Here is a 23,488-nt window from a genome sequence, read left to right on the forward strand (position 1 = left end):
CAACAACACCATGCGAATTGAAAGAAGCCCAATCAAAGCTTATTCGTCTTCTTTCTACGCATATGGAAGCAAAAAGACGCTGTTTTGTTATTTTGGTCTAATTACATAAACTTTGCGATTTCTGGGTCAATGTACATTTTCACCAAAGAACACGATTTGAAAAAAGAGAAAGCCAACATTCTTCTTTCTATGTAGTTGGAACCCAAAAGAACCTGTTTTGCTTTGTTATGGCATTTTACAATTCGCGTTGCTATTTCTGGGTGAATGAAAACCGAAAGAAAAATCAAAGCTTATTCGTCCTCTTTGTATTGAGATGGAACCAAGACTTCTCTCCTTAATTTGGGCTGATAACAAACCTTTCACTGCGATTTTTGGGTGAATGTGCATTTTCACCAAAGAACACGATTTGAAAAAAGAGAAAGCCAACATTCTTCTTTCTATGTAGTTCGAACCCAAAACAACCAGTTTTGCTTTGTTATGGCATTTTACAATTCGCGTTGCTATTTCTGGGTGAATGAAAACCGAAAGAAAAATCAAAGCTTATTCGTCCTCTTTGTATTGAGATGGAACCAAGACTTCTCTCCTTAATTTGGGCTGATAACAAACCTTTCACTGCGATTTTTGGGTGAATGTGCATTTTCACCAAAGAACATGACTTGAAATAAGCGGCATCCAAGATTCTTCTTTCTATGTAGTTCGAACCCAAAACAACCTGTTTTGCTTTGTTATGGCATTTTACAATTCGCGTTGCTATTTCTGGGTGAATGAAAACCGAAAGAAAAATCAAAGCTTATTCGTCCTCTTTCTATTGAGATGGAACCAAGACTTATCTCCTTAATTTGGACTGATAACAAACCTTTCACTCTGCGACTTTTGGGTGAATGTGCATTCTAACGCGAAAAACAACAATTGGAAATAAGCCCCACCAGAGCTTAATCATCCTCTTTATGCAGACGGAACCCAAAAAGCCTTTTTGCTTTGGTTGGGTGCACACCTTTCTGGTGCACACCATGCGAATTGAAAGAAGCCCAATCAAAGCTTATTCATCGTGCAGAAACGCACATAGAAGCGAAAAGACGGTGTTTTGTTATTTTGTTATTTTGGTCTCATTACATACACTTTGCGAATTCTGGGTCAAAGAACACGACTTGAAATAAGCAAAATCCAAGATTCTTCTTTCTATGTAGATGGAACCCAAAACAACCTGTTATGCTTTGTTTTGGCATTACACTTTGCTATTTGTGGGTGAATGAACACTGAAACAAACAACAACACCATGCGAATTGAAAGAAGCCCAATCAAAGCTTATTCGTCTTCTTTCGACGCATATGGAAGCAAAAAGACGCTGTTTTGTTATTTTGGTATCATTACATACACTTTGCGATTTCTGGGTCAATGTGCATTTACATCAAAGAACACGACTTGAAATAAGCGGCATCCAAGATTCATCTTTCTATGTAGTTGGAACCCAAAACTACCGGTTTTGCTTTGTTATGGCATTTTACACTTCGCGTTGCTCTTTGTGGGTGAACGAACACGGAAAACAATCCAAGCTTATTCCTCCTCTTTCTATTGAGATGGAACCAAAACACCTGTGCTTGAATTGGGCTGATAACAAACCTTTCACTCTGTGATTTCTGGGTGAATGTGCATTCTAGTTCCAAAATCAACAATTGGAAATAAGCCCCAACAGAGCTTTATCATCTTCTTTTTATGTAGATGGAACCCAAAACTCCTTTTTGCTTTGGTTGAGGGCGATTCTGGTGCACACCCAACAACACCATGCGAATTGAAAGAAGCCCAATCAAAGCTTATTCGTCTTCTTTCTACGCATATGGAAGCAAAAAGACGCTGTTTTGTTATTTTGGTCTAATTACATAAACTTTGCGATTTCTGGGTCAATGTACATTTTCACCAAAGAACACGATTTGAAAAAAGAGAAAGCCAACATTCTTCTTTCTATGTAGTTGGAACCCAAAAGAACCTGTTTTGCTTTGTTATGGCATTTTACAATTCGCGTTGCTATTTCTGGGTGAATGAAAACCGAAAGAAAAATCAAAGCTTATTCGTCCTCTTTGTATTGAGATGGAACCAAGACTTCTCTCCTTAATTTGGGCTGATAACAAACCTTTCACTGCGATTTTTGGGTGAATGTGCATTTTCACCAAAGAACACGATTTGAAAAAAGAGAAAGCCAACATTCTTCTTTCTATGTAGTTCGAACCCAAAACAACCTGTTTTGCTTTGTTATGGCATTTTACAATTCGCGTTGCTATTTCTGGCTGAATGAAAACCGAAAGAAAAATCAAAGCTTATTGTCCTCTTTCTATTGAGATGGAACCAAGACTTCTCTCCTTAATTTGGGCTGATAACAAACCTTTCACTGCGATTTTTGGGTGAATGTGCATTTTCACCAAAGAACACGATTTGAAAAAAGAGAGAGCCAACATTCTTCTTTCTATGTAGTTCGAACCCAAAACAACCTGTTTTGCTTTGTTATGGCATTTTACAATTCGCGTTGCTATTTCTGGGTGAATGAAAACCGAAAGAAAAATCAAAGCTTATTCGTCCTCTTTCTATTGAGATGGAACCAAGACTTCTCTCCTTAATTTGGGCTGATAACAAACCTTTCACTCTGCGACTTTTGGGTGAATGTGCATTCTAACGCGAAAAACAACAATTGGAAATAAGCCCCACCAGAGCTTAATCATCCTCTTTATGCAGACGGAACCCAAAAAGCCTTTTTGCTTTGGTTGGGGGTGATTCTGGTGCACACCATGCGAATTGAAAGAAGCCCAATCAAAGCTTATTCATCGTGCAGAAACGCACATAGAAGCGAAAAGACGGCGTTTTGTTATTTTGGTCTCATTACATACACTTTGCGAATTCTGGGTCAATGTGCATTTACATCAAAGAACACGACTTGAAATAAGCAAAATCCAAGATTCTTCTTTCTATGTAGATGGAACCCAAAACAACCTGTTATGCTTTGTTTTGGCATTACACTTTGCTGTTTGCGGGTGAATGAACACTGAAACAAACAACAACACCATGAGAATTGAAAGAAGCCCAATCAAAGCTTATTCGTCTTCTTTCTACGCATATGGAAGCAAAAAGACGCTGTTTTGTTATTTTGGTATCATTACATAAACTTTGCGATTTCTGGGTCAATGTGCATTTTCACCAAAGAACACGATTTGAAAAAAGAGAAAGCCAACATTCTTCTTTCTATGTAGTTGGAACCCAAAACAACCTGTTTTGCTTTGTTATGGCATTTTACAATTCGCGTTGCTATTTCTGGGTGAATGAAAACCGAAAGAAAAATCAAAGCTTATTCGTCTTCTTTCTACGCATATGGAAGCAAAAAGACGCTGTTTTGTTATTTTGGTCTAATTACATAAACTTTGCGATTTCTGGGTCAATGTACATTTTCACCAAAGAACACGATTTGAAAAAAGAGAAAGCCAACATTCTTCTTTCTATGTAGTTGGAACCCAAAAGAACCTGTTTTGCTTTGTTATGGCATTTTACAATTCGCGTTGCTATTTCTGGGTGAATGAAAACCGAAAGAAAAATCAAAGCTTATTCGTCCTCTTTGTATTGAGATGGAACCAAGACTCCTCTCCTTAATTTGGGCTGATAACAAACCTTTCACTGCGATTTTTGGGTGAATGTGCATTTTCACCAAAGAACACGATTTGAAAAAAGAGAAAGCCAACATTCTTCTTTCTATGTAGTTCGAACCCAAAACAACCTGTTTTGCTTTGTTATGGCATTTTACAATTCGCGTTGCTATTTCTGGGTGAATGAAAACCGAAAGAAAAATCAAAGCTTATTGTCCTCTTTCTATTGAGATGGAACCAAGACTTCTCTCCTTAATTTGGGCTGATAACAAACCTTTCACTGCGATTTTTGGGTGAATGTGCATTTTCACCAAAGAACACGATTTGAAAAAAGAGAGAGCCAACATTCTTCTTTCTATGTAGTTCGAACCCAAAACAACCTGTTTTGCTTTGTTATGGCATTTTACAATTCGCGTTGCTATTTCTGGGTGAATGAAAACCGAAAGAAAAATCAAAGCTTATTCGTCCTCTTTCTATTGAGATGGAACCAAGACTTCTCTCCTTAATTTGGGCTGATAACAAACCTTTCACTCTGCGATTTTTGGGTGAATGTGCATTCTAACGCGAAAAACAACAATTGGAAATAAGCCCCACCAGAGCTTAATCATCCTCTTTATGCAGACGGAACCCAAAAAGCCTTTTTGCTTTGGTTGGGGGTGATTCTGGTGCACACCATGCGAATTGAAAGAAGCCCAATTAAAGCTTATTCATCGTGCAGAAACGCACATAGAAGCGAAAAGACGGTGTTTTGTTATTTTGGTCTCATTACATACACTTTGCGAATTCTGGGTCAATGTGCATTTACATCAAAGAACACGACTTGAAATAAGCGGCATCCAAGATTCTTCTTTCTATGTAGTTGGAACCCAAAACTACCGGTTTTGCTTTGTTATGGCATTTTACACTTCGCGTTGCTCTTTGTGGGTGAACGAACACGGAAAACAATCCAAGCTTATTCCTCCTCTTTCTATTGAGATGGAACCAAAACACCTGTGCTTGAATTGGGCTGATAACAAACCTTTCACTCTGTGATTTCTGGGTGAATGTGCATTCTAGTTCCAAAATCAACAATTGGAAATAAGCCCCAACAGAGCTTTATCATCTTCTTTTTATGTAGATGGAACCCAAAACTCCTTTTTGCTTTGGTTGAGGGCGATTCTGGTGCACACCCAACAACACCATGCGAATTGAAAGAAGCCCAATCAAAGCTTATTCGTCTTCTTTCTACGCATATGGAAGCAAAAAGACGCTGTTTTGTTATTTTGGTCTAATTACATAAACTTTGCGATTTCTGGGTCAATGTACATTTTCACCAAAGAACACGATTTGAAAAAAGAGAAAGCCAACATTCTTCTTTCTATGTAGTTGGAACCCAAAAGAACCTGTTTTGCTTTGTTATGGCATTTTACAATTCGCGTTGCTATTTCTGGGTGAATGAAAACCGAAAGAAAAATCAAAGCTTATTCGTCCTCTTTGTATTGAGATGGAACCAAGACTTCTCTCCTTAATTTGGGCTGATAACAAACCTTTCACTGCGATTTTTGGGTGAATGTGCATTTTCACCAAAGAACACGATTTGAAAAAAGAGAAAGCCAACATTCTTCTTTCTATGTAGTTCGAACCCAAAACAACCAGTTTTGCTTTGTTATGGCATTTTACAATTCGCGTTGCTATTTCTGGGTGAATGAAAACCGAAAGAAAAATCAAAGCTTATTCGTCCTCTTTGTATTGAGATGGAACCAAGACTTCTCTCCTTAATTTGGGCTGATAACAAACCTTTCACTGCGATTTTTGGGTGAATGTGCATTTTCACCAAAGAACATGACTTGAAATAAGCGGCATCCAAGATTCTTCTTTCTATGTAGTTCGAACCCAAAACAACCTGTTTTGCTTTGTTATGGCATTTTACAATTCGCGTTGCTATTTCTGGGTGAATGAAAACCGAAAGAAAAATCAAAGCTTATTCGTCCTCTTTCTATTGAGATGGAACCAAGACTTATCTCCTTAATTTGGACTGATAACAAACCTTTCACTCTGCGACTTTTGGGTGAATGTGCATTCTAACGCGAAAAACAACAATTGGAAATAAGCCCCACCAGAGCTTAATCATCCTCTTTATGCAGACGGAACCCAAAAAGCCTTTTTGCTTTGGTTGGGTGCACACCTTTCTGGTGCACACCATGCGAATTGAAAGAAGCCCAATCAAAGCTTATTCATCGTGCAGAAACGCACATAGAAGCGAAAAGACGGTGTTTTGTTATTTTGTTATTTTGGTCTCATTACATACACTTTGCGAATTCTGGGTCAAAGAACACGACTTGAAATAAGCAAAATCCAAGATTCTTCTTTCTATGTAGATGGAACCCAAAACAACCTGTTATGCTTTGTTTTGGCATTACACTTTGCTATTTGTGGGTGAATGAACACTGAAACAAACAACAACACCATGCGAATTGAAAGAAGCCCAATCAAAGCTTATTCGTCTTCTTTCGACGCATATGGAAGCAAAAAGACGCTGTTTTGTTATTTTGGTATCATTACATACACTTTGCGATTTCTGGGTCAATGTGCATTTACATCAAAGAACACGACTTGAAATAAGCGGCATCCAAGATTCTTCTTTCTATGTAGTTGGAACCCAAAACTACCGGTTTTGCTTTGTTATGGCATTTTACACTTCGCGTTGCTCTTTGTGGGTGAACGAACACGGAAAACAATCCAAGCTTATTCCTCCTCTTTCTATTGAGATGGAACCAAAACACCTGTGCTTGAATTGGGCTGATAACAAACCTTTCACTCTGTGATTTCTGGGTGAATGTGCATTCTAGTTCCAAAATCAACAATTGGAAATAAGCCCCAACAGAGCTTTATCATCTTCTTTTTATGTAGATGGAACCCAAAACTCCTTTTTGCTTTGGTTGAGGGCGATTCTGGTGCACACCCAACAACACCATGCGAATTGAAAGAAGCCCAATCAAAGCTTATTCGTCTTCTTTCTACGCATATGGAAGCAAAAAGACGCTGTTTTGTTATTTTGGTCTAATTACATAAACTTTGCGATTTCTGGGTCAATGTACATTTTCACCAAAGAACACGATTTGAAAAAAGAGAAAGCCAACATTCTTCTTTCTATGTAGTTGGAACCCAAAAGAACCTGTTTTGCTTTGTTATGGCATTTTACAATTCGCGTTGCTATTTCTGGGTGAATGAAAACCGAAAGAAAAATCAAAGCTTATTCGTCCTCTTTGTATTGAGATGGAACCAAGACTTCTCTCCTTAATTTGGGCTGATAACAAACCTTTCACTGCGATTTTTGGGTGAATGTGCATTTTCACCAAAGAACACGATTTGAAAAAAGAGAAAGCCAACATTCTTCTTTCTATGTAGTTCGAACCCAAAACAACCTGTTTTGCTTTGTTATGGCATTTTACAATTCGCGTTGCTATTTCTGGCTGAATGAAAACCGAAAGAAAAATCAAAGCTTATTGTCCTCTTTCTATTGAGATGGAACCAAGACTTCTCTCCTTAATTTGGGCTGATAACAAACCTTTCACTGCGATTTTTGGGTGAATGTGCATTTTCACCAAAGAACACGATTTGAAAAAAGAGAGAGCCAACATTCTTCTTTCTATGTAGTTCGAACCCAAAACAACCTGTTTTGCTTTGTTATGGCATTTTACAATTCGCGTTGCTATTTCTGGGTGAATGAAAACCGAAAGAAAAATCAAAGCTTATTCGTCCTCTTTCTATTGAGATGGAACCAAGACTTCTCTCCTTAATTTGGGCTGATAACAAACCTTTCACTCTGCGACTTTTGGGTGAATGTGCATTCTAACGCGAAAAACAACAATTGGAAATAAGCCCCACCAGAGCTTAATCATCCTCTTTATGCAGACGGAACCCAAAAAGCCTTTTTGCTTTGGTTGGGGGTGATTCTGGTGCACACCATGCGAATTGAAAGAAGCCCAATCAAAGCTTATTCATCGTGCAGAAACGCACATAGAAGCGAAAAGACGGCGTTTTGTTATTTTGGTCTCATTACATACACTTTGCGAATTCTGGGTCAATGTGCATTTACATCAAAGAACACGACTTGAAATAAGCAAAATCCAAGATTCTTCTTTCTATGTAGATGGAACCCAAAACAACCTGTTATGCTTTGTTTTGGCATTACACTTTGCTGTTTGCGGGTGAATGAACACTGAAACAAACAACAACACCATGAGAATTGAAAGAAGCCCAATCAAAGCTTATTCGTCTTCTTTCTACGCATATGGAAGCAAAAAGACGCTGTTTTGTTATTTTGGTATCATTACATAAACTTTGCGATTTCTGGGTCAATGTGCATTTTCACCAAAGAACACGATTTGAAAAAAGAGAAAGCCAACATTCTTCTTTCTATGTAGTTGGAACCCAAAACAACCTGTTTTGCTTTGTTATGGCATTTTACAATTCGCGTTGCTATTTCTGGGTGAATGAAAACCGAAAGAAAAATCAAAGCTTATTCGTCTTCTTTCTACGCATATGGAAGCAAAAAGACGCTGTTTTGTTATTTTGGTCTAATTACATAAACTTTGCGATTTCTGGGTCAATGTACATTTTCACCAAAGAACACGATTTGAAAAAAGAGAAAGCCAACATTCTTCTTTCTATGTAGTTGGAACCCAAAAGAACCTGTTTTGCTTTGTTATGGCATTTTACAATTCGCGTTGCTATTTCTGGGTGAATGAAAACCGAAAGAAAAATCAAAGCTTATTCGTCCTCTTTGTATTGAGATGGAACCAAGACTTCTCTCCTTAATTTGGGCTGATAACAAACCTTTCACTGCGATTTTTGGGTGAATGTGCATTTTCACCAAAGAACACGATTTGAAAAAAGAGAAAGCCAACATTCTTCTTTCTATGTAGTTCGAACCCAAAACAACCTGTTTTGCTTTGTTATGGCATTTTACAATTCGCGTTGCTATTTCTGGGTGAATGAAAACCGAAAGAAAAATCAAAGCTTATTCGTCCTCTTTCTATTGAGATGGAACCAAGACTTATCTCCTTAATTTGGACTGATAACAAACCTTTCACTCTGCGACTTTTGGGTGAATGTGCATTCTAACGCGAAAAACAACAATTGGAAATAAGCCCCACCAGAGCTTAATCATCCTCTTTATGCAGACGGAACCCCAAAAGCCTTTTTGCTTTGGTTGGGGGTGATTCTGGAGCACACCATGCGAATTGAAAGAAGCCCAATCAAAGCTTATTCATCGTGCAGAAACGCACATAGAAGCGAAAAGACGGTGTTTTGTTATTTTGGTCTCATTACATACACTTTGCGAATTCTGGGTCAATGTGCATTTACATCAAAGAACACGACTTGAAATAAGCAAAATCCAAGATTCTTCTTTCTATGTAGATGGAACCCAAAACAACCTGTTATGCTTTGTTTTGGCATTACACTTTGCTATTTGTGGGTGAATGAACACTGAAACAAACAACAACACCATGCGAATTGAAAGAAGTCCGATCAAAGCTTATTCGTCTTCTTTCGACGCATATGGAAGCAAAAAGACGCTGTTTTGTTATTCTGGTATCATTACATACACTGCGATTTCTGGGTCAATGTGCATTTACATCAAAGAACACGACTTGAAATAAGCGGCATCCAAGATTCTTCTTTCTATGTAGTTGGAACCCAAAACAACCTGTTTTGCTTTGTTATGGCATTTTACACTTCGCGTTGCTCTTTGTGGGTGAACGAACACGGAAAACAATCCAAGCTTATTCGTCCTCTTTCTATTGAGATGGAACCAAAACACCTGTGCTTGAATTGGGCTGATAACAAACCTTTCACTCTGTGATTTCTGGGTGAATGTGCATTCTAGTTCCAAAATCAACAATTGGAAATAAGCCCCAACAGAGCTTTATCATCTTCTTTTTATGTAGATGGAACCCAAAACTCCTTTTTGCTTTGGTTGAGGGTGATTCTGGTGCACACCCAACAACACCATGCGAATTGAAAGAAGCCCAATCAAAGCTTATTCGTCTTCTTTCTACGCATATGGAAGCAAAAAGACGCTGTTTTGTTATTTTGGTCTAATTACATAAACTTTGCGATTTCTGGGTCAATGTACATTTTCACCAAAGAACACGATTTGAAAAAAGAGAAAGCCAACATTCTTCTTTCTATGTAGTTGGAACCCAAAAGAACCTGTTTTGCTTTGTTATGGCATTTTACAATTCGCGTTGCTATTTCTGGGTGAATGAAAACCGAAAGAAAAATCAAAGCATTCGTCCTCTTTGTATTGAGATGGAACCAAGACTTCTCTCCTTAATTTGGGCTGATAACAAACCTTTCACTGCGATTTTTGGGTGAATGTGCATTTTCACCAAAGAACACGATTTGAAAAAAGAGAAAGCCAACATTCTTCTTTCTATGTAGTTCGAACCCAAAACAACCTGTTTTGCTTTGTTATGGCATTTTACAATTCGCGTTGCTATTTCTGGGTGAATGAAAACCGAAAGAAAAATCAAAGCTTATTGTCCTCTTTCTATTGAGATGGAACCAAGACTTCTCTCCTTAATTTGGGCTGATAACAAACCTTTCACTGCGATTTTTGGGTGAATGTGCATTTTCACCAAAGAACACGATTTGAAAAAAGAGAGAGCCAACATTCTTCTTTCTATGTAGTTCGAACCCAAAACAACCTGTTTTGCTTTGTTATGGCATTTTACAATTCGCGTTGCTATTTCTGGGTGAATGAAAACCGAAAGAAAAATCAAAGCTTATTCGTCCTCTTTCTATTGAGATGGAACCAAGACTTATCTCCTTAATTTGGACTGATAACAAACCTTTCACTCTGCGACTTTTGGGTGAATGTGCATTCTAACGCGAAAAACAACAATTGGAAATAAGCCCCACCAGAGCTTAATCATCCTCTTTATGCAGACGGAACCCAAAAAGCCTTTTTGCTTTGGTTGGGGGTGATTCTGGTGCACACCATGCGAATTGAAAGAAGCCCAATCAAAGCTTATTCATCGTGCAGAAACGCACATAGAAGCGAAAAGACGGTGTTTTGTTATTTTGGTCTCATTACATACACTTTGCGAATTCTGGGTCAATGTGCATTTACATCAAAGAACACGACTTGAAATAAGCAAAATCCAAGATTCTTCTTTCTATGTAGATGGAACCCAAAACAACCTGTTATGCTTTGTTTTGGCATTACACTTTGCTATTTGTGGGTGAATGAACACTGAAACAAACAACAACACCATGCGAATTGAAAGAAGCCCAATCAAAGCTTATTCGTCTTCTTTCGACGCATATGGAAGCAAAAAGACGCTGTTTTGTTATTTTGGTATCATTACATACACTTTGCGATTTCTGGGTCAATGTGCATTTACATCAAAGAACACGACTTGAAATAAGCGGCATCCAAGATTCTTCTTTCTATGTAGTTGGAACCCAAAACAACCTGTTTTGCTTTGTTATGGCATTGTACACTTCGCGTTGCTCTTTGTGGGTGAACGAACACGGAAAACAATCCAAGCTTATTCGTCCTCTTTCTATTGAGATGGAACCAAAACACCTGTGCTTGAATTGGGCTGATAACAAACCTTTCACTCTGTGATTTCTGGGTGAATGTGCATTCTAGTTCCAAAATCAACAATTGGAAATAAGCCCCAACAGAGCTTTATCATCTTCTTTTTATGTAGATGGAACCCAAAACTCCTTTTTGCTTTGGTTGAGGGTGATTCTGGTGCACACCCAACAACACCATGCGAATTGAAAGAAGCCCAATCAAAGCTTATTCGTCTTCTTTCTACGCATATGGAAGCAAAAAGACGCTGTTTTGTTATTTTGGTCTAATTACATAAACTTTGCGATTTCTGGGTCAATGTACATTTTCACCAAAGAACACGATTTGAAAAAAGAGAAAGCCAACATTCTTCTTTCTATGTAGTTGGAACCCAAAAGAACCTGTTTTGCTCTGTTATGGCATTTTACAATTCGCGTTGCTATTTCTGGGTGAATGAAAACCGAAAGAAAAATCAAAGCTTATTCGTCCTCTTTGTATTGAGATGGAACCAAGACTCCTCTCCTTAATTTGGGCTGATAACAAACCTTTCACTGCGATTTTTGGGTGAATGTGCATTTTCACCAAAGAACACGATTTGAAAAAAGAGAAAGCCAACATTCTTCTTTCTATGTAGTTCGAACCCAAAACAACCTGTTTTGCTCTGTTATGGCATTTTACAATTCGCGTTGCTATTTCTGGGTGAATGAAAACCGAAAGAAAAATCAAAGCTTATTCGTCCTCTTTGTATTGAGATGGAACCAAGACTTCTCTCCTTAATTTGGGCTGATAACAAACCTTTCACTGCGATTTTTGGGTGAATGTGCATTTTCACCAAAGAACACGATTTGAAAAAAGAGAAAGCCAACATTCTTCTTTCTATGTAGTTCGAACCCAAAACAACCTGTTTTGCTTTGTTATGGCATTTTACAATTCGCGTTGCTATTTCTGGGTGAATGAAAACCGAAAGAAAAATCAAAGCTTATTCGTCCTCTTTCTATTGAGATGGAACCAAGACTTCTCTCCTTAATTTGGGCTGATAAAAAACCTTTCACTCTGCGATTTTTGGGTGAATGTGCATTCTAACGCGAAAAACAACAATTGGAAATAAGCCCCACCAGAGCTTAATCATCCTCTTTATGCAGACGGAACCCAAAAAGCCTTTTTGCTTTGGTTGGGGGTGATTCTGGTGCACACCATGCGAATTGAAAGAAGCCCAGTCAAAGATTCATCTTGTAAAGGGAAAAGACGGTGTTTTGTTATTTTGGTCTCATTACATACACTTTGCGAATTCTGGGTCAATGTGCATTTACATCAAAGAACACGACTTGAAATAAGCGGCATCCAAGATTCTTCTTTCTATGTAGTTGGAACCCAAAACAACCTGTTTTGCTTTGTTATGGCATTGTACACTTCGCGTTGCTCTTTGTGGGTGAACGAACACGGAAAACAATCCAAGCTTATTCCTCCTCTTTCTATTGAGATGGAACCAAAACACCTGTGCTTGAATTGGGCTGATAACAAACCTTTCACTCTGTGATTTCTGGGTGAATGTGCATTCTAGTTCCAAAATCAACAATTGGAAATAAGCCCCAACAGAGCTTTATCATCTTCTTTTTATGTAGATGGAACCCAAAACTCCTTTTTGCTTTGGTTGAGGGCGATTCTGGTGCACACCCAACAACACCATGCGAATTGAAAGAAGCCCAATCAAAGCTTATTCGTCTTCTTTCTACGCATATGGAAGCAAAAAGACGCTGTTTTGTTATTTTGGTCTAATTACATAAACTTTGCGATTTCTGGGTCAATGTACATTTTCACCAAAGAACACGATTTGAAAAAAGAGAAAGCCAACATTCTTCTTTCTATGTAGTTGGAACCCAAAAGAACCTGTTTTGCTTTGTTATGGCATTTTACAATTCGCGTTGCTATTTCTGGGTGAATGAAAACCGAAAGAAAAATCAAAGCTTATTCGTCCTCTTTGTATTGAGATGGAACCAAGACTTCTCTCCTTAATTTGGGCTGATAACAAACCTTTCACTGCGATTTTTGGGTGAATGTGCATTTTCACCAAAGAACACGATTTGAAAAAAGAGAGAGCCAACATTCTTCTTTCTATGTAGTTCGAACCCAAAACAACCTGTTTTGCTTTGTTATGGCATTTTACAATTCGCGTTGCTATTTCTGGGTGAATGAAAACCGAAAGAAAAATCAAAGCTTATTCGTCCTCTTTCTATTGAGATGGAACCAAGACTTATCTCCTTAATTTGGACTGATAACAAACCTTTCACTCTGCGACTTTTGGGTGAATGTGCATTCTAACGCGAAAAACAACAATTGGAAATCAGCCCCACCAGAGCTTAATCATCCTCTTTATGCAGACGGAACCCAAAAAGCCTTTTTGCTTTGGTTGGGGGTGATTCTGGTGCACACCATGCGAATTGAAAGAAGCCCAATCAAAGCTTATTCATCGTGCAGAAACGCACATAGAAGCGAAAAGACGGTGTTTTGTTATTTTGGTCTCATTACATACACTTTGCGAATTCTGGGTCAATGTGCATTTACATCAAAGAACACGACTTGAAATAAGCAAAATCCAAGATTCTTCTTTCTATGTAGATGGAACCCAAAACAACCTGTTATGCTTTATTTTGGCATTACACTTTGCTATTTGTGGGTGAATGAACACTGAAACAAACAACAACACCATGCGAATTGAAAGAAGCCCGATCAAAGCTTATTCGTCTTCTTTCGACGCATATGGAAGCAAAAAGACGCTGTTTTGTTATTCTGGTATCATTACATACACTTTGCGATTTCTGGGTCAATGTGCATTTACATCAAAGAACACGACTTGAAATAAGCGGCATCCAAGATTCTTCTTTCTATGTAGTTGGAACCCAAAACAACCTGTTTTGCTTTGTTATGGCATTTTACACTTCGCGTTGCTCTTTGTGGGTGAACGAACACGGAAAACAATCCAAGCTTATTCCTCCTCTTTCTATTGAGATGGAACCAAAACACCTGTGCTTGAATTGGGCTGATAACAAACCTTTCACTCTGTGATTTCTGGGTGAATGTGCATTCTAGTTCCAAAATCAACAATTGGAAATAAGCCCCAACAGAGCTTTATCATCTTCTTTTTATGTAGATGGAACCCAAAACTCCTTTTTGCTTTGGTTGAGGGCGATTCTGGTGCACACCCAACAACACCATGCGAATTGAAAGAAGCCCAATCAAAGCTTATTCGTCTTCTTTCTACGCATATGGAAGCAAAAAGACGCTGTTTTGTTATTTTGGTCTAATTACATAAACTTTGCGATTTCTGGGTCAATGTACATTTTCACCAAAGAACACGATTTGAAAAAAGAGAAAGCCAACATTCTTCTTTCTATGTAGTTGGAACCCAAAAGAACCTGTTTTGCTTTGTTATGGCATTTTACAATTCGCGTTGCTATTTCTGGGTGAATGAAAACCGAAAGAAAAATCAAAGCTTATTCGTCCTCTTTGTATTGAGATGGAACCAAGACTTCTCTCCTTAATTTGGGCTGATAACAAACCTTTCACTGCGATTTTTGGGTGAATGTGCATTTTCACCAAAGAACACGATTTGAAAAAAGAGAAAGCCAACATTCTTCTTTCTATGTAGTTCGAACCCAAAACAACCTGTTTTGCTTTGTTATGGCATTTTACAATTCGCGTTGCTATTTCTGGGTGAATGAAAACCGAAAGAAAAATCAAAGCTTATTGTCCTCTTTCTATTGAGATGGAACCAAGACTTCTCTCCTTAATTTGGGCTGATAACAAACCTTTCACTGCGATTTTTGGGTGAATGTGCATTTTCACCAAAGAACACGATTTGAAAAAAGAGAGAGCCAACATTCTTCTTTCTATGTAGTTCGAACCCAAAACAACCTGTCTTGCTTTGTTATGGCATTTTACAATTCGCGTTGCTATTTCTGGGTGAATGAAAACCGAAAGAAAAATCAAAGCTTATTCGTCCTCTTTCTATTGAGATGGAACCAAGACTTATCTCCTTAATTTGGACTGATAACAAACCTTTCACTCTGCGACTTTTGGGTGAATGTGCATTCTAACGCGAAAAACAACAATTGGAAATCAGCCCCACCAGAGCTTAATCATCCTCTTTATGCAGACGGAACCCAAAAAGCCTTTTTGCTTTGGTTGGGGGTGATTCTGGTGCACACCATGCGAATTGAAAGAAGCCCAATCAAAGCTTATTCATCGTGCAGAAACGCACATAGAAGCGAAAAGACGGTGTTTTGTTATTTTGGTCTCATTACATACACTTTGCGAATTCTGGGTCAATGTGCATTTACATCAAAGAACACGACTTGAAATAAGCAAAATCCAAGATTCTTCTTTCTATGTAGATGGAACCCAAAACAACCTGTTATGCTTTGTTTTGGCATTACACTTTGCTATTTGTGGGTGAATGAACACTGAAACAAACAACAACACCATGCGAATTGAAAGAAGCCCAATCAAAGCTTATTCGTCTTCTTTCGACGCATATGGAAGCAAAAAGACGCTGTTTTGTTATTTTGGTATCATTACATACACTTTGCGATTTCTGGGTCAATGTGCATTTACATCAAAGAACACGACTTGAAATAAGCGGCATCCAAGATTCTTCTTTCTATGTAGTTGGAACCCAAAACAACCTGTTTTGCTTTGTTATGGCATTGTACACTTCGCGTTGCTCTTTGTGGGTGAACGAACACGGAAAACAATCCAAGCTTATTCGTCCTCTTTCTATTGAGATGGAACCAAAACACCTGTGCTTGAATTGGGCTGATAACAAACCTTTCACTCTGTGATTTCTGGGTGAATGTGCATTCTAGTTCCAAAATCAACAATTGGAAATAAGCCCCAACAGAGCTTTATCATCTTCTTTTTATGTAGATGGAACCCAAAACTCCTTTTTGCTTTGGTTGAGGGTGATTCTGGTGCACACCCAACAACACCATGCGAATTGAAAGAAGCCCAATCAAAGCTTATTCGTCTTCTTTCTACGCATATGGAAGCAAAAAGACGCTGTTTTGTTATTTTGGTCTAATTACATAAACTTTGCGATTTCTGGGTCAATGTACATTTTCACCAAAGAACACGATTTGAAAAAAGAGAAAGCCAACATTCTTCTTTCTATGTAGTTGGAACCCAAAAGAACCTGTTTTGCTCTGTTATGGCATTTTACAATTCGCGTTGCTATTTCTGGGTGAATGAAAACCGAAAGAAAAATCAAAGCTTATTCGTCCTCTTTGTATTGAGATGGAACCAAGACTCCTCTCCTTAATTTGGGCTGATAACAAACCTTTCACTGCGATTTTTGGGTGAATGTGCATTTTCACCAAAGAACACGATTTGAAAAAAGAGAAAGCCAACATTCTTCTTTCTATGTAGTTCGAACCCAAAACAACCTGTTTTGCTCTGTTATGGCATTTTACAATTCGCGTTGCTATTTCTGGGTGAATGAAAACCGAAAGAAAAATCAAAGCTTATTCGTCCTCTTTGTATTGAGATGGAACCAAGACTTCTCTCCTTAATTTGGGCTGATAACAAACCTTTCACTGCGATTTTTGGGTGAATGTGCATTTTCACCAAAGAACACGATTTGAAAAAAGAGAAAGCCAACATTCTTCTTTCTATGTAGTTCGAACCCAAAACAACCTGTTTTGCTTTGTTATGGCATTTTACAATTCGCGTTGCTATTTCTGGGTGAATGAAAACCGAAAGAAAAATCAAAGCTTATTCGTCCTCTTTCTATTGAGATGGAACCAAGACTTCTCTCCTTAATTTGGGCTGATAAAAAACCTTTCACTCTGCGATTTTTGGGTGAATGTGCATTCTAACGCGAAAAACAACAATTGGAAATAAGCCCCACCAGAGCTTAATCATCCTCTTTATGCAGACGGAACCCAAAAAGCCTTTTTGCTTTGGTTGGGGGTGATTCTGGTGCACACCATGCGAATTGAAAGAAGCCCAGTCAAAGATTCATCTTGTAAAGGGAAAAGACGGTGTTTTGTTATTTTGGTCTCATTACATACACTTTGCGAATTCTGGGTCAATGTGCATTTACATCAAAGAACACGACTTGAAATAAGCGGCATCCAAGATTCTTCTTTCTATGTAGTTGGAACCCAAAACAACCTGTTTTGCTTTGTTATGGCATTGTACACTTCGCGTTGCTCTTTGTGGGTGAACGAACACGGAAAACAATCCAAGCTTATTCCTCCTCTTTCTATTGAGATGGAACCAAAACACCTGTGCTTGAATTGGGCTGATAACAAACCTTTCACTCTGTGATTTCTGGGTGAATGTGCATTCTAGTTCCAAAATCAACAATTGGAAATAAGCCCCAACAGAGCTTTATCATCTTCTTTTTATGTAGATGGAACCCAAAACTCCTTTTTGCTTTGGTTGAGGGCGATTCTGGTGCACACCCAACAACACCATGCGAATTGAAAGAAGCCCAATCAAAGCTTATTCGTCTTCTTTCTACGCATATGGAAGCAAAAAGACGCTGTTTTGTTATTTTGGTCTAATTACATAAACTTTGCGATTTCTGGGTCAATGTACATTTTCACCAAAGAACACGATTTGAAAAAAGAGAAAGCCAACATTCTTCTTTCTATGTAGTTGGAACCCAAAAGAACCTGTTTTGCTTTGTTATGGCATTTTACAATTCGCGTTGCTATTTCTGGGTGAATGAAAACCGAAAGAAAAATCAAAGCTTATTCGTCCTCTTTGTATTGAGATGGAACCAAGACTTCTCTCCTTAATTTGGGCTGATAACAAACCTTTCACTGCGATTTTTGGGTGAATGTGCATTTTCACCAAAGAACACGATTTGAAAAAAGAGAAAGCCAACATTCTTCTTTCTATGTAGTTCGAACCCAAAACAACCTGTTTTGCTTTGTTATGGCATTTTACAATTCGCGTTGCTATTTCTGGGTGAATGAAAACCGAAAGAAAAATCAAAGCTTATTGTCCTCTTTCTATTGAGATGGAACCAAGACTTCTCTCCTTAATTTGGGCTGATAACAAACCTTTCACTGCGATTTTTGGGTGAATGTGCATTTTCACCAAAGAACACGATTTGAAAAAAGAGAGAGCCAACATTCTTCTTTCTATGTAGTTCGAACCCAAAACAACCTGTTTTGCTTTGTTATGGCATTTTACAATTCGCGTTGCTATTTCTGGGTGAATGAAAACCGAAAGAAAAATCAAAGCTTATTCGTCCTCTTTCTATTGAGATGGAACCAAGACTTATCTCCTTAATTTGGACTGATAACAAACCTTTCACTCTGCGACTTTTGGGTGAATGTGCATTCTAACGCGAAAAACAACAATTGGAAATCAGCCCCACCAGAGCTTAATCATCCTCTTTATGCAGACGGAACCCAAAAAGCCTTTTTGCTTTGGTTGGGGGTGATTCTGGTGCACACCATGCGAATTGAAAGAAGCCCAATCAAAGCTTATTCATCGTGCAGAAACGCACATAGAAGCGAAAAGACGGTGTTTTGTTATTTTGGTCTCATTACATACACTTTGCGAATTCTGGGTCAATGTGCATTTACATCAAAGAACACGACTTGAAATAAGCAAAATCCAAGATTCTTCTTTCTATGTAGATGGAACCCAAAACAACCTGTTATGCTTTATTTTGGCATTACACTTTGCTATTTGTGGGTGAATGAACACTGAAACAAACAACAACACCATGCGAATTGAAAGAAGCCCGATCAAAGCTTATTCGTCTTCTTTCGACGCATATGGAAGCAAAAAGACGCTGTTTTGTTATTCTGGTATCATTACATACACTTTGCGATTTCTGGGTCAATGTGCATTTACATCAAAGAACACGACTTGAAATAAGCGGCATCCAAGATTCTTCTTTCTATGTAGTTGGAACCCAAAACAACCTGTTTTGCTTTGTTATGGCATTTTACACTTCGCGTTGCTCTTTGTGGGTGAACGAACACGGAAAACAATCCAAGCTTATTCCTCCTCTTTCTATTGAGATGGAACCAAAACACCTGTGCTTGAATTGGGCTGATAACAAACCTTTCACTCTGTGATTTCTGGGTGAATGTGCATTCTAGTTCCAAAATCAACAATTGGAAATAAGCCCCAACAGAGCTTTATCATCTTCTTTTTATGTAGATGGAACCCAAAACTCCTTTTTGCTTTGGTTGAGGGCGATTCTGGTGCACACCCAACAACACCATGCGAATTGAAAGAAGCCCAATCAAAGCTTATTCGTCTTCTTTCTACGCATATGGAAGCAAAAAGACGCTGTTTTGTTATTTTGGTCTAATTACATAAACTTTGCGATTTCTGGGTCAATGTACATTTTCACCAAAGAACACGATTTGAAAAAAGAGAAAGCCAACATTCTTCTTTCTATGTAGTTGGAACCCAAAAGAACCTGTTTTGCTTTGTTATGGCATTTTACAATTCGCGTTGCTATTTCTGGGTGAATGAAAACCGAAAGAAAAATCAAAGCTTATTCGTCCTCTTTGTATTGAGATGGAACCAAGACTTCTCTCCTTAATTTGGGCTGATAACAAACCTTTCACTGCGATTTTTGGGTGAATGTGCATTTTCACCAAAGAACACGATTTGAAAAAAGAGAAAGCCAACATTCTTCTTTCTATGTAGTTCGAACCCAAAACAACCTGTTTTGCTTTGTTATGGCATTTTACAATTCGCGTTGCTATTTCTGGGTGAATGAAAACCGAAAGAAAAATCAAAGCTTATTGTCCTCTTTCTATTGAGATGGAACCAAGACTTCTCTCCTTAATTTGGGCTGATAACAAACCTTTCACTGCGATTTTTGGGTGAATGTGCATTTTCACCAAAGAACACGATTTGAAAAAAGAGAGAGCCAACATTCTTCTTTCTATGTAGTTCGAACCCAAAACAACCTGTCTTGCTTTGTTATGGCATTTTACAATTCGCGTTGCTATTTCTGGGTGAATGAAAACCGAAAGAAAAATCAAAGCTTATTCGTCCTCTTTCTATTGAGATGGAACCAAGACTTATCTCCTTAATTTGGACTGATAACAAACCTTTCACTCTGCGACTTTTGGGTGAATGTGCATTCTAACGCGAAAAACAACAATTGGAAATCAGCCCCACCAGAGCTTAATCATCCTCTTTATGCAGACGGAACCCAAAAAGCCTTTTTGCTTTGGTTGGGGGTGATTCTGGTGCACACCATGCGAATTGAAAGAAGCCCAATCAAAGCTTATTCATCGTGCAGAAACGAACATAGAAGCGAAAAGACGGTGTTTTGTTATTTTGGTCTCATTACATACACTTTGCGAATTCTGGGTCAATGTGCATTTACATCAAAGAACACGACTTGAAATAAGCAAAATCCAAGATTCTTCTTTCTATGTAGATGGAACCCAAAACAACCTGTTATGCTTTGTTTTGGCATTACACTTTGCTATTTGTGGGTGAATGAACACTGAAACAAACAACAACACCATGCGAATTGAAAGAAGCCCAATCAAAGCTTATTCGTCTTCTTTCGACGCATATGGAAGCAAAAAGACGCTGTTTTGTTATTTTGGTATCATTACATACACTTTGCGATTTCTGGGTCAATGTGCATTTTCACCAAAGAACACGATTTGAAAAAAGAGAAAGCCAACATTCTTCTTTCTATGTAGTTCGAACCCAAAACAACCTGTTTTGCTTTGTTATGGCATTTTACAATTCGCGTTGCTATTTCTGGGTGAATGAAAACCGAAAGAAAAATCAAAGCTTATTCGTCCTCTTTGTATTGAGATGGAACCAAGACTTCTCTCCTTAATTTGGGCTGATAACAAACCTTTCACTGCGATTTTTGGGTGAATGTGCATTTTCACCAAAGAACACGATTTGAAAAAAGAGAAAGCCAACATTCTTCTTTCTATGTAGTTCGAACCCAAAACAACCTGTTTTGCTTTGTTATGGCATTTTACAATTCGCGTTGCTATTTCTGGGTGAATGAAAACCGAAAGAAAAATCAAAGCTTATTCGTCCTCTTTCTATTGAGATGGAACCAAGACTTCTCTCCTTAATTTGGGCTGATAAAAAACCTTTCACTCTGCGATTTTTGGGTGAATGTGCATTCTAACGCGAAAAACAACAATTGGAAATAAGCCCCACCAGAGCTTAATCATCCTCTTTATGCAGACGGAACCCAAAAAGCCTTTTTGCTTTGGTTGGGGGTGATTCTGGTGCACACCATGCGAATTGAAAGAAGCCCAGTCAAAGATTCATCTTGTAAAGGGAAAAGACGGTGTTTTGTTATTTTGGTCTCATTACATACACTTTGCGAATTCTGGGTCAATGTGCATTTACATCAAAGAACACGACTTGAAATAAGCGGCATCCAAGATTCTTCTTTCTATGTAGTTGGAACCCAAAACAACCTGTTTTGCTTTGTTATGGCATTGTACACTTCGCGTTGCTCTTTGTGGGTGAACGAACACGGAAAACAATCCAAGCTTATTCCTCCTCTTTCTATTGAGATGGAACCAAAACACCTGTGCTTGAATTGGGCTGATAACAAACCTTTCACTCTGTGATTTCTGGGTGAATGTGCATTCTAGTTCCAAAATCAACAATTGGAAATAAGCCCCAACAGAGCTTTATCATCTTCTTTTTATGTAGATGGAACCCAAAACTCCTTTTTGCTTTGGTTGAGGGCGATTCTGGTGCACACCCAACAACACCATGCGAATTGAAAGAAGCCCAATCAAAGCTTATTCGTCTTCTTTCTACGCATATGGAAGCAAAAAGACGCTGTTTTGTTATTTTGGTCTAATTACATAAACTTTGCGATTTCTGGGTCAATGTACATTTTCACCAAAGAACACGATTTGAAAAAAGAGAAAGCCAACATTCTTCTTTCTATGTAGTTGGAACCCAAAAGAACCTGTTTTGCTTTGATATGGCATTTTACAATTCGCGTTGCTATTTCTGGGTGAATGAAAACCGAAAGAAAAATCAAAGCTTATTCGTCCTCTTTGTATTGAGATGGAACCAAGACTTCTCTCCTTAATTTGGGCTGATAACAAACCTTTCACTGCGATTTTTGGGTGAATGTGCATTTTCACCAAAGAACACGATTTGAAAAAAGAGAAAGCCAACATTCTTCTTTCTATGTAGTTCGAACCCAAAACAACCTGTTTTGCTTTGTTATGGCATTTTACAATTCGCGTTGCTATTTCTGGGTGAATGAAAACCGAAAGAAAAATCAAAGCTTATTGTCCTCTTTCTATTGAGATGGAACCAAGACTTCTCTCCTTAATTTGGGCTGATAACAAACCTTTCACTGCGATTTTTGGGTGAATGTGCATTTTCACCAAAGAACACGATTTGAAAAAAGAGAGAGCCAACATTCTTCTTTCTATGTAGTTCGAACCCAAAACAACCTGTTTTGCTTTGTTATGGCATTTTACAATTCGCGTTGCTATTTCTGGGTGAATGAAAACCGAAAGAAAAATCAAAGCTTATTCGTCCTCTTTCTATTGAGATGGAACCAAGACTTATCTCCTTAATTTGGACTGATAACAAACCTTTCACTCTGCGACTTTTGGGTGAATGTGCATTCTAACGCGAAAAACAACAATTGGAAATCAGCCCCACCAGAGCTTAATCATCCTCTTTATGCAGACGGAACCCAAAAAGCCTTTTTGCTTTGGTTGGGGGTGATTCTGGTGCACACCATGCGAATTGAAAGAAGCCCAATCAAAGCTTATTCATCGTGCAGAAACGCACATAGAAGCGAAAAGACGGTGTTTTGTTATTTTGGTCTCATTACATACACTTTGCGAATTCTGGGTCAATGTGCATTTACATCAAAGAACACGACTTGAAATAAGCAAAATCCAAGATTCTTCTTTCTATGTAGATGGAACCCAAAACAACCTGTTATGCTTTATTTTGGCATTACACTTTGCTATTTGTGGGTGAATGAACACTGAAACAAACAACAACACCATGCGAATTGAAAGAAGCCCGATCAAAGCTTATTCGTCTTCTTTCGACGCATATGGAAGCAAAAAGACGCTGTTTTGTTATTCTGGTATCATTACATACACTTTGCGAATTCTGGGTCAATGTGCATTTACATCAAAGAACACGACTTGAAATAAGCGGCATCCAAGATTCTTCTTTCTATGTAGTTGGAACCCAAAACAACCTGTTTTGCTTTGTTATGGCATTGTACACTTCGCGTTGCTCTTTGTGGGTGAACGAACACGGAAAACAATCC

This window comes from Podarcis erhardii (genome assembly GCF_964252035.2).
Source record: "Podarcis erhardii genome assembly, chromosome: 9".
Lineage (NCBI taxonomy): Eukaryota > Metazoa > Chordata > Lepidosauria > Squamata > Lacertidae > Podarcis > Podarcis erhardii.